The 13,311-nt window shown below is 38.1% G+C and overlaps 2 pseudogenes across 1 annotated transcript in view; both read right to left on the bottom strand.

Annotated features, from left to right (window-relative positions):
- LOC149043540 (uncharacterized) overlaps positions 1-1,619 on the bottom strand; it is a 2,434-nt pseudogene extending 815 nt beyond the window's left edge. Inside the window, exon 1 of the transcript XR_016187844.1 lies at positions 1-1,619. This exon is cut by the window's left edge and continues 58 nt beyond it. The product of XR_016187844.1 is annotated as an uncharacterized LOC149043540 (transcript).
- A 3,466-nt stretch (positions 1,620-5,085) lies between these two features.
- Positions 5,086-6,310, bottom strand: LOC149043539 (orexin/Hypocretin receptor type 1-like; annotated as a pseudogene).
- Between the last annotated feature and the right edge of the window lie 7,001 nt (positions 6,311-13,311).

The raw sequence follows: 13,311 nt of genomic DNA, 5'->3' as shown, positions 1-13,311 counted from the left end.
GGAAGGCCTCTGTGTTTGTAGGATGCAGGATTTTTCAAGTAGCCACACCAGTTGCCATAGGAAGAATAGTCACCATAAGCATGGGGCACGATAGACTTCAGACCATTTCGCACACCTTCTTCATCACCCTTATCCTGCTTTAGTGCATAACCAAAGCATCGCTGGAAATACCGTATCACCATATCTGTCAGGCTTTTGTTTTGGGTCTTGATACCGTATAGTGAGCTACCAAAGGATCTTTTAGTATGGACTACATCTGACCATAGTACTTACAGCAATAGTTATGTTATAAACCAACAAAATTTTCTGAGGTATCTGCATCTTGCATTGAAAGGAGACATGAGATGGACGAAGTCCGTATAGAGTGGTTAATGACTCTACTGCGTATTCCAGAATTTTTGACGGCTTTGGCAATAAATTTGCCATTTGGTTCTTTCCTAAAGGACTTCTCATGTACCAAACTTCATCACCTGGTTTTGGTGGTGTTTACTGCAACGAAAAACGGTTTATTTCGAGAACAGTGACAATACTCTAACTCAGTTTGGGCGGGTCATGTTACTGATAAACCACCAAAATGTATGCAAAGACGTGTGTTTCACGCCACTCAACCAAACATTACCAAAGGGAGAAATTGATTCATTGAGACTTGCCGTATCTGTATAGCATAAATATAAGTACGCAAATTATGTATTGGAGATGATTCGGCATCAGAGCGAAAGGCCCCACTTTTCGCTATAAAACATTATCGTGAAGGATCATGCAGCGGGAGGCTGAATTAAATGACCTAATAATTGTGTTATTTACTTTATCAATAGGGTACTTTATTGTGCATTTCCACAACATTCGCAGTACTCATGATTTCTAGACAATCTATTTCCCTTTGAATAGGCAATTTAACAGTTATGTACTTGGTTACCAAGCCTTTGATTTGGAGTGAGGCTGAAGGTGACCTTGTTAACGTTGTGATAGAGATCAGTATCTAGTTAGCATGATAACAAAGTAATTTGCTTTAGAAAAGCAGCAGGGTTTGTATAATAACAAGGTCAACCTTAGCCTCACTCCTGTTCAAAATGGACAATTGAACCCGTATTCTTGTTCCAGCACGCAGATACCCTGCATTAAGAAGGAACTGGGAACTTTTTTAACTCGTTTGATAAGATATATCACAAACCTCAACCGACAGTAACTTATTTTGAGACGTAAACATGGATATCCAGAAGTTTTCGTTGTACATCCTATTGTTTGTCGCTTATCTAGAAGAAACTTACGGCTCTGAAGGTCAGCAAGGCAGATTGCAAGAAGTTACACCTTTGTACTCTTTTAAATAATTCATAAGTGTGCGGTTGACGTCGGATGAAGAGGGTGAAACTTAATAGGTGTAACCGTTTATAAAAAAATATATGTCAGTGTGTATTTTCAAGTCAAACAAACCTTCTGTTAAAACAATCATGTCGTGCCAGAAGTTAACTAAATAAACAACGGGATTTTCACTTCTCGAAATTGTTTCAGAAGAACCAATACATTTCAGAGAGCTACAGTTCTGCATTGACTCAAGAGAACCAATTTCTGAATAACTACGTTCATCAATATACTTTAAAAATCATTAAAATGGCCCTCAGTAATACTAAGATCTGCATTTTTTATCCTTCGTATTTACGCTAACCAGCGCTTTCCATCACCCATTATTTTGGCATTTCACCCTAGAAATGCTTTGAACCCTTTTATTTCGAAATCAACAGATTTCATCTGGCACAAAGGGTATTAAAAGATTCTTTCTTTAATCGAGTGGATGGCATTGTTCAAATACAAGATAATTTGTACTCTCTTGAATTGTTCTAACTGCACCTTGTCAAGTTGGCTCTGCTATCTGATTTAGGCATTGATAACATGTTGACAAAAATATATCTATTCCCAAGCTGAGCTGCTTCCTGATAAATTGGGTTCCAGGGGCTAAGAATCAAAATAATAGACTTATGATACTCTCAAATTATACTCGAACAAAGGCAAAGAGCGTTTAATTATTAAATTGTCTGCACACCTACTGAGAGCAATTCAAGAAGAGCTATTTGTAGAAGGTAAACATGATTGTCTCGAACTGATTTCGTGAAAGGGGTTTCTCCTTCATTACTACTGAAAGCAACTGTAACATTCGCTTGCTCACCAAATAACAGAAATTCCACAGACGATTCCCAACCAAAGACAACTGGCCCTCGATTGTCTTGGACAATTGGCGCTTAATACGGTGCCGATTAATAAAGACAGACTTAATTTGTTCCTTAAATACCCCACTAGCTCTCTCACTTTGTAACCATCCTGCTCTTGATTTTCTTGATCATCAGTGAAACACAAATTCAACTAGTTTACATTGATTTCTAATGAACTGATTTCGTGAAAGGGGTTCCCCCTCATTACCATTACAAGAAATATAACACTCTCTTGCTAATCAACTCACACAAATTCCACAGACGATTCCCAGCCAAAGACAATTGGCTCTCTATCAGTTTCTATCATTGCATGCAGGGATTTTCTATACATATCTTGTTATGAATAATCAAATAAAGTAGCGTTAGCAACGTAAAAATATGTTTACATCTCTTCTTTTTGCTTCAAAACTTTCTTCATTTTTCCTTCGACTTTGGCAACGGTCTCGTAGTGTCTGAGTAACTTCGTTAGTTGTCCATTGTATAACCTTCTGTAAAGATGCAATGACGGGGAAAACTAGCTTTTGAGATAACCCACACAATCAGGAGACAACAAGACTCTTAGTTTTCTTCTTCTTTGTCACATTTTCTATAACTGAGCAAATTGTCTCTCTCTCTACAGCACCTTATTAGTGAGCATGTGGGCAATATGCCGAATGTCTTTGCAGAGTTTAACCCCTTGTTCAAAATTCTGACCCGGTCAAATGTATTTTTTATACAAGTTCACTAAACACATCAAAACATGACCACTGACGAATGTCTTTGTTCGAGAAACAAGCCTCAAAAATAGAGTCAGCACAAACTATATTGTTAATGTTAAAATTATGAGTTCGACCTTGCGGGCTCCTGAACTTGATAAGACTCGCACAACGACTATACAATAATTAGCTAAAAATTTTACGACTGAAATTTAAAAAACTCAAAATAATGTACTCAACACGATCAGACCAGTTCAGAAACAAAAATCCATGTTCGAGTAATCGAACAACTAGAAGATAAAGACAACAGTCAAACCTATTGTAAGGGGGTAAGACTGGCACAATCTTTGCATGCTAACCTTAAAAAACTTTGAATCGTTATAGCACTTCACAACACTCTCTTTTTCTATGGAGGCCTTTTCAAAGGGAGGTCGCATCCAAAATCTCCCTGTATTTACTTATTACTATTCAACAATTTAATCTACAAGAGCGGCTTTCAGAACATAGCAATCGGGAACTAAGAAGGCAGTGGCGTTCTGCGCATCGCAAAGAAATTAACTGAACCGGTACCTTTGGCTAGTGTGTTTGGGGCTCTCAAATGCGCAACTATAAATGAGACATAAAACCTTTATTTAGCTCTCCAAGATTACACTCAAGTAGACCCAAAAGCCTTGATGACTACTTCAGCAAGAAACAATGACAAGGTGATAATAGAAAAACCAAATGTGCCTTTGTTCCAGAGGTACATCAGCGAGGGTTTGCGGACACATATACAGGTTATATTGTAGCTTCCATCCTCCCAATCACCCTTTCCTGCAATAAAAATAAAGTGCCCGCTTGGAGGGTTAACAATGAAAGCGATAATTATTTTAAAAATCAGCTCCATCTTCATTTGCCAAAGGTATGCAATCGATGGCCTCTTTTAGGAATTTGATATTTGTCTCGTCGTGTTCACTGAGACGTTCCTTGTTTTGTTTGTTTTTTTTTTTCGACCTCTTCTCCAACAGCAATCGCGGTTATTTTCTTCACGGGAATTCTTATTTTTCTGGATAATCCAAAAATTGTATAGATGTTATCAATATTGGGAGAAAAATTAGGATGGCGAAAGAAAAAAAAACAGCAACCAAGTCAACCCACAAGTATCTCCGGAATCGCTGGGGAGTCGAACTCAGGCCGGAACTACATGTGAGGAGGCGAGTGCTCTCACTCCACCTACTAAGGGTCTCCTCCCCTCCCCCCTCGAAAGTTTCTGATGAATATTCCGGCAAGTATTGATTGCCGATCTTATCACTATGCTAAACTGGCTTGTAACGCAGCTCCGTAGTTTAAGGCACCATGGGAAGGTCTGATGTTCAAATTCTTAACGAAGTCTCAGATTATTTTTTTCATGTTCCCAGCTGCTTGCTAGTTTTTAAATAAAGTGCATATTTTCTTATGAACTCTGTCGAGGGATTGCTGAGGTCCCCTTGAAAATCTCATTTTTTCTTAATGTTCCCATTTTGTCCCTATGACACTTGAAACCTAAAAAACAAAATCAACGCCCCATTACACAGAGCTCTCGCTTGGATTTCAGCTGAAACTATCATTGTGTGCTACAGAAATAAAGAAAACTTTAAGGGAACGATTGCTTAATATCGATGAGAAAATTATGAATAAACAAACCAAATTAGTATATAGCGGACAGGTGAATTGCACTTTTCGCGCGCGCTAATCAGCTACTTCGCTAATTAGCCAGATCGCTTATTAGCTAGATCGCCGGTAATGACTGTCAAATACCTCGTTTGACAACGAAAACAACAAAAAAGTTGCTGGATAGTTCTGAAAATTGAACTCTTTCTCTATACTCTTCTGAGATGTCCAAGCCCCTGAATATTAGCTTCATTTTCTCTTTTACTTTTCAGTTGTTTTTCTTTTTTTTTGTTCAAGATTGTTTTATTTCAGAACAAATTCAGACGAAAAAGAAAGAACAAATATTACAACCTTTAGAGAGATCGTATGGCCAAGTGGTTAGCGCATTCCACTCTAAACGGAATGAGACGATTCTTGGTCCATAAGCATTTCTTTTGCTTTAATTGTGTATGTCATAACCGAAGGCTCTTCAAATCTCCTTTCAAAACAGCTAATTATAATCTGAAATTGTTAAAATTAAATTATTATCCCGAAAACGGTATGCATATACACGGAACGGTTCTTGTCGAAATTTAGTTGCAATTATCAATTTCTCATGAAATTACTCGGATTACTACAATAGCTTTTATGAAACCGTATATAGGTGTTTGTATTATATTATACAATTAGAAATACGCAAATCCGTTTTAAGCGAGTTTTTAACTTACAGTTACCAAATTAGTAATAAAAGTTTCATGTTATGAGAGAGATTATATTCTTGAGTCTTTCTGGATTGCTTCATCTTCAGGTGGTAAGACGGCATCTGATGTTTTGGTGATGAGACTTGAAGGCAACCGACTGCTTTTTCTACTGACGATCCTGGTAAATGCCGTATTTATCTTGGTGCTCAGAAAAATGTACAGCCATGGGTTAACGGCGCTGTTAGCGTGTCCAAACCAAAAACACACAAAGCTGACAATCGGCTGTATATGTAGGTAAGCCTTAGATGCGTGAATGATTTGCATCACGTGGACCACTTGTGGTGGGAGCCAACAAAGGGCAAAGGCACAGGTAACAATAATGAGCATCCGAACCACTCTTCTCTTGGAGGTTTCCAGTTGCGCTCGATTTCCTCTAAAAGTATTCACTCCAGGTGCAACATGGAACCATAAATTCCATGCAGTTATGGTATACAGGAAAGAAATAACGACCAAGGGGATGAGATAGTTGACGACGAAAAGGAGGAGGTATATTCCTCGAAGAGCCCTATCTGGATCACCCAAGATGTAAACAGATAGCATGCAATAGGAAGAATTATTGTAGTCCTCCACAGTTTGAATAACAAGGAAAAATGGACATGGAGACCAGTGACGCGATCCAAATAAATGGAACGGTTAGTTTAGGCTTTCGAAACCAAAGATGGCGGCGGAGGGGATGAACGATGGCATAGTACCTGTCGATCGCCATGAAAGTCAGGCAGAGGATGGATGCTGTTAAAGTGACATAAGCAATGTATACAACACCTTTGCACATGACTTTTCCAAATACCCCCGGGATCATCCACAAACCACTTGTATATATTGCAGAAATCGACCAGGGCATCACTACCAAGGTTACAAGCAAATCAGCGATAGCCATGTTGACGAACATAAAGCTTGTTAGTGATCTGACTTCAGGCTTTTTCCACACGATGTAGATGAGGAAACTATTCCCTGCAAACGCTACGAGCATCGTGATGGCGTAGAGGACTGTGATAACAATCCACTCGGTATCTTGTTTCATCTTTAGTTCCCTGTTTTTTCTGTTGCTAAAGTTTAATAGGATAAGATTGTTATTACTGAATAAATAATCAGTAAAGAGAACACTTATGACCCCCTAAAATCTTATTCAATACCAACCTGGGGTTTGGTGAGAGGAATCGATTGTCAACTCAAAGGAAGCAAAACATTTTAAAAGTAACATTTTAAAAGAAACAGGAGAAGGAATGCAGCAGGACATTTTGATTTTCTCCATAAATAACCCTAGTGTAAAAATTTTAGGGTGCGTTCCTGTGGGAGAATCCGGATCAGGATTTCTGATCTGCGGCGTTCCTTTTGATCAAATCCATTTTCAGATCAGTGATCTATCAAATCCACGCTGGACAAGGATTCATCGGTTCACTGATCTGCGCGATGTAAATACGGATCAACGTGTTCCTTTAGAAGAAGGATCCGACATTAATTATTTTGCCCAGCGGTGCTCAATTTTAAACACGTAGGTACTTCATATATTGACCGGAAAAATTGTTGGCAATCGCTCCACAAATTCTGCGATAAACTCGAAATAAAATCGACTTTGTAATGTTGAATCGATCGGCCACTGATCGCAGGCATTCAGGGTTCCCAAGTATCCATATCGTAATCAATATTTGCTTCTGTTTTAATTCCATCGTTTGAGTTTACCATGAAAAAATGTGCTTCTAATGAATAGTGCGTGCTAAAAGCCCGTGCAATAAGACGAACCATTCAGGGAAGAGCTCACTAACCCACGTGCATAGTCTTAAAATAGCGTACTTTTTGAAATTCTCTGAGAGCTCGTCTGAAACGTCGTTCCTTTCACGCACCGTGATCTGTGCGATCTTGTATCACGAATCCAAATCCGGATCCTCCCAAAGGAACGCACCCTTAGTAATGAAGTCATGTTTAAGCATTTATGCATAGAAGTATTAAGTATTCCCATCCTTAAAATATATAAATACTGGTCTTCGTCGTTGGTTTGCCTTTAGGACGAAAGCGTTTCTAATTTGTCATCTTCTCATTTGTCGTTTTCCGTCCCGATGAATAAAGATAACTTTCAGAAACAGCTTTTTTTTTATTACTATTTTCAATTTTCTACACGGTTCCTTCATTTGTTCGCATAATACCTATAACAAAAAGTATCGGAAAGAAACGATAAAAATGTACGATATTTTATTGAAGAAACCATTCGCGCATGTATATAACTATTTTTGATGGACTGTAACGTTATTAGTATTAGTTTGCAAACAGGCAATCTGCAGATATATTCGCCTTACAAAGTCAACTTGTTTCCCTCCAAATTATTGTCAGTTAAAAAGCGTTGAACGTCTCATGGCAATTCAACGTACCTGCGATAGTATGCACTGAAGTCCACTGTCAGAAAATAGACTTGTAGCCTCTTAGTACTAAAGGAAGATTAAAAAAAGGGAAAAATTTACATTTCAACCGCACTGATCCAAGTGTTTTTTTCAGGTTGATCTAAAATAAGAAACGCGGTATACCTTTGGAGATCGATAAGGTTGCTTCCTCAGTCCAACGGTTTTAGAACTCAGTGGCCCGAGACTGATGAACTCTGATGAACTAAAGAGCATATTCCTGATCACCTCTGTTTTTAACCATTTCAAAATGATTTGCTATGAATGTCCATGGATCTCAAATCCAACATGCCCCATATTGATTTCCAAGGCACGTAAACACGGGCTTACGTCTTCCGCTTTAAAGAGCAAAAAAAAAAAAAACCACTTAGAGCTCCGTCAAGATGTCAAACTTATGAACACCATTTAGAAGCTATTTGTCTTCAAAGTGAGCCATATATGGTAGATGTGTGTTGGGTCACATAGAGGCATAGTATTTTTTATGGATGTTACCCATAATTTATTGAATAGGGACAATTATTCATTTACCATCGAATTAGGACATGTCACATGTCATTTAAAGTCCGTTCTATGAATAATCCCATTTTTGCTTTAGATCTCCTCGTTGATTTTAATTAAAAAACTTGAATAAAACAAAACAAACAAACAAAAAGGAAACCCTCTCTGCGTGCGGAAATTCACGATTAACTCAAAAAGGAGGTGAGTAATTAGCCAAGTGGTCTCACGAACAGTGTGACGAACCAAAGAGAAAGTTTTAATGTAGGAAAGTGAAGGAAATCTGGGGAAATTGCGAAATTATCTTCTAAGTATGTCATTTTACTTCTTTGTGAATTTGTCGGTTTGTTCTTGATCATGAACAGCTGTGAATCAATGACAGACCTTCAGTGGGCTCTATTAGTTCGACAAAAAATAATGCACTGTGCAAATAACACGCAATTAAGTTTGATAAAAAAAAAACCATAATTTAACCTCGAGTCAATGGCGTCTTTCAACGCAAGGCTTGTCATTTAGAATTCGATGATGGTCGATCGTAACAATGCACAGAAACTGGAGAAAACTCCACATAAATTTGTTTCCTTACACTGTCTTTTCATAGCCTGCATAATCATGGGAAAGCACTCATCACATTTCGGATCACTTTAATGTCAAAATTCCGTTATGGAACCGTCGCCATCAGGTCAATTTTATTTTTACCTCATAGCCCTCCTATCGAAATTTAATTGCATGCAATGTTCCCACGTATTTTTGACAGATCCATGACAATGAAATAATGAGACGGTTCTGCAATGCGCGCTGTCATGCTGAAATAGTGGACGATGAATTAACTTTAATTTTAGAAGAATATATGCTTCAAGCGAAGCAACCGCAGGGGTAAAGTCCGCGCCAGAACCAAAACTCTAAATTTATAAAAGATTTTCTTTGCATCATAGTTATTTTTAATGGAAATCCGACATCAATTTGCCGATTTTGTCTCTCGATAAAACGCGGTAATTTAACGCCCGTTAAGACAGTGCCGGAGTAAATACTTGTTTAATAGAGCACACACGAAAAGCTCTCTTTCATGAATTAATTGATATAGTTTCCTATCGTTGTTTCTTTAATTTGACTTCAAGAATCTGTAGTCAACTCTGGCCTTTATGTTTAAAAGTGCAGTACATTTCCTCACGAGTCTCTATCAGCCTAACTGTTCATAATATAGTTCATTCTATGTTTGATGGATGGTGGATTGACAGGGGACAGGAATAACGCTTTGACGCGGCGCTTTGCAGCTTCACATTATCTAACCATTTAAGTTTCGGAATACAGCCTTTTTTCAGTTTTTGTTCAGATCATGTCGCATTGATATCAAAAGAAGCAGCCAGAATAAAAGTTTTTTGCGTATACAATAAGTATAGGAATTGCTTTTTTGAAAAATTATCTTCAAAACCAGCAACTGCAAATAATTTGACGCTGAACAGCTAGGACCGCCCAATTATTTATCTTCAACTTTTTTGAAGACAAAAACGTACGGAAGTTTCTTTCATTTTTGTTCAGGCGCAGAAGAGAAAACTTGGCGAGAACGAAAGCTAATTTAGTCAAAAATTCTGCATGAACACTCTTTTGTTCAGATGCAAATTGACATAGGATCTTTAGCATAATAATCTATCTTACAAAAGACATTAAATTTTAGCAAGATATTGCGCCAGTTTGGGCCTTCGCCGCTAATACTCGTATGGTTGAGTAAGTGTTGGAATAAACTTGGAACATAGGCACCGCTCAGCTTAACCAAGGCGAAATATTTCAAGTCTCCGTAGCTAGAGCGGCACGTGAACCGTTTTATTGAATATAGGATTTGTATGATTGAGGAATCATTGCAGTATCAGGAAGTAGACCTCATCACAAGAAAATCCGGCCAAGAAACTTACCCATATTTCAACTATCGTCAGCGACCTTTTAATCATTTCCACAAAAAAGATAAGCTCATGGTATGATCAAATTACATCAGAGGAATGAAGCTTACATCACTTACCATCTACAACTGAATCAGGTTTTTTTTGTGTTGTAGCTTTCCGAATACCCTCGTTTTGTTATACAAATTACTTAAAATATGTTTACTTTTTTCTATGCAGCTATTTTTGCGGGCAGAGTGCCTACGCCGTCGCCATCGATATTTTTAAAAGACTTATTAGTTTTCAAAATAACTGAAAAACATTGAATTTATTATCATTTTTTTTATTTCGTATGTATTGCGTGGTAACACGGTCTTCGCTAAGACTTTTTAGTAATCAGAATTTTGGAAAATATGTGTACATGGTTGATTTATTGTTACAGCGGATTACAGTGGGTGTCTTATGTAGCTTTTCCGATCTGTCTTTTCGAATCCGACTGACGAAACTCCCATATCTTGTCTCCTCATTCATTTGTAATATTTACAGCCCTGGATCTTAAATCCCCAATTCCTTGCCAAATAAATCCCAACTGCAGAAAGCCATTTTTCGAAAATTTCGTTATTTTCACTGACCCGAAGACGTATTTCAAATTTTTAATCTAAGATAGCCTTTGATGATTATTTTACAAGTTCCATTAAGGAAGACATCCCAGTTTAGATTCAAACGTGATTCTGGAGACTACACCTGATTCAGGGTAATATTTAAATGCCAGCAGAACATGACAAGTGCTGATCACAGGAAAGAATAATAAGTCTCTTCTTCATAAAAAATTAAACTAGAACATTTCCCGAAAATTTCCATTTTAGATGGATAACGTTTTCCTGGTGTAAACAAGAAATGAGGAAACCCAGACTAAATGAATATTTGCGAAGTCGAACGCCAAAACACATATTAACAATGATTGTTGATTATGGGATTATAACTTCCACCTACAGTCTGGGTGAACGTGGCTGACATATGGAAACCTCTACTGCCCTAAATGGAGACCATGACAGCTCCAGTTGATGATGACCAAATTGTTATTTTTAGGTAATGGTGCAGTATACTATGGCGCATCAAATTTAGATCAAAACATAACAGTAGACTAGAAGAACACCGCTCTTCTGACGTTACGTTATTATCTCAAGTGCATCCATAAATCGATATAAGCACAGCTAAAAGTATGAGTAAATTCTTTTATAACAAACTGAGCGACGACAAGGATCTGCGCGAAGAAGCCTTTTATTGTGATAGACTACAATTGTGATTGTTTTGGTTTTGGTAAATTGCCCATTAACAACCGTGTACTTTATTCCCCAGGTTGAACAAAGTTAAAACAACAATAAAAGCGGAAATTTTACCCTAAATTTTGCAAATGACCAATTGGTCACCTTTTCTGTTCCCAGTGAATGTCTTTCGGCCAAAATTTGCTGCAACTCGTCCTCCGACAAATTTGCGAAACGTGCAACTTGCGAGTTTTTTTTTCGGCTTTATTTTTGTTGCCTGTTGGATAAGGACCTAAAAGGTCGATGCCGATAGAAAAATTGGGCAGTTCTTCGATGGTCTCTTCCATATTTCAAAGAGAAGGAAAACTGTACTGCAGCCTAACAGGACGGAAACTCTGAAGCCAGGTGAAAAAAAATACTCACGTCATCTTATTTACACACGGGCGTGCGTAAATAAAGATTTTGTTGATAGCAGCTCAATAGGACTTATTTAGGGCAAGCACGCGCGCTTTGTTATATCATAATAAAGTTCGGATATAACGCACGCTGTCACTGGTTGAAAGAGCGTCCTCTATGAGAGTATAGAGCATAGAGCTGAGCTAAAGCTGTCACGCCATCTGCCAATTGTACTATGTTCGACCTTTTCCGGGACTTCTCTTTAGCTTTTTCCGTGAAATTTCAGAACTGAAGCGAGCCGGTAAGTAGCAACAGAAGAATCAAACAAAGGTTTGTAAACATACCAGGCGCCGTAATTTACGTTATTGAAACGTGAGCAGATACGAAAATCCTCAAAGGAAAAACAAAATAAACATTCCGAGTTTTAAAGATTTTCACGCTCAGTTAGATTGCAAGCTTACGTACGGTAATAAAAATCAAACACAGCTAATACTCCTGTAGTATATGAAGTTCAATGTTAAAAACAAAACAGAACAAAACAGAAATAATGAAAAATATAACCAAACTGGCATAATTGTTAAAATTCATACCAATCATGACGGTGTCTGAGCGAATATGACCATGCTGAAGTTCGTCGCGGCACGCTCATCATGGCGATCTCCGGTCATCACAGTAAAGCAACCCTCAGAAACTACATCGGCCGCCCTTCGAGTTAAAAAATAAGAGCTTGCTCTGATATCCTATCCGATACGTTGAGTGGAAAGTCACATCAGTCACTGTAGCCGAGTTTTGCGGAGCTCTCATCACGAGCGATCTTCATATTCCGGTGAATTCGGCTGTCGTTCATTCAAAATACACTCGCCTTGAACAGTTTGTTTTCTACCTTAACATGTGAAAAAACTCGCGTGTTTTTATGAGCCACAATTCGACTGAAGTTCACTGAACATTTCACTTCAAGATTCTATATAAGAGACTAAAAAACTTCAGGCAAAAGTGTTAAATTTGACTTGCCGAACTATTTTAGTTTGTAAACTATCGTAGAATGTGAACTTTGCTGGTTTGACACTCAAGAAGTGTAGGGAGAAACACTCGACTACGTCTCGTGTTTCTCCCTACACTTCTTTCGTGCTCTAGCCCCTTCCTGCGTGCTTTATAACAGAACAGAGCACAGTCAAGGCTTCTTTATTTGTTAAATAAAGAATTGGTCCATGCTTAGCGTGCGAAAATCGAGGTATGGATGTACCCGGGAAGTTTGAAGAGCACGAGATACCTCTTAGTAACCGAGTTCGAGGACCGCTCTGCATTTTACGGACCGAGTTTTTTTCGCTCAGATTTATGACCCAAGCACAAAGCGCGCAAGGGCCAAACATCATCACCTGGTTTTTGCTGATGTTTACTGCAACGAAAAACAGTTTATTTCGAGAACATTGACGATACTCTGATCTGACTCAGTTTGGGCGGTTTATGTTACTGATAAACCACCACAATGTATGCAAAAACGTGTATTTCACGCCACTCAACCAAACATTACTAAAAAGAGAAATTGATCCATCGAGACGTGCCGTATCTGTATAACATAAATATAACTACGCAAATTATGTCTCGGAGATGATCCGGCATTAG

Source organism: Pocillopora damicornis, chromosome 6, assembly GCF_964200805.1.
Source record: "Pocillopora damicornis chromosome 6, jaPocDami1.2, whole genome shotgun sequence".
In the NCBI taxonomy this organism is placed as follows: domain Eukaryota; kingdom Metazoa; phylum Cnidaria; class Anthozoa; order Scleractinia; family Pocilloporidae; genus Pocillopora; species Pocillopora damicornis.
The sequence above is the reverse complement of the archived record's forward strand: the minus strand, read 5'-3'. Positions and strand labels throughout refer to the sequence as shown.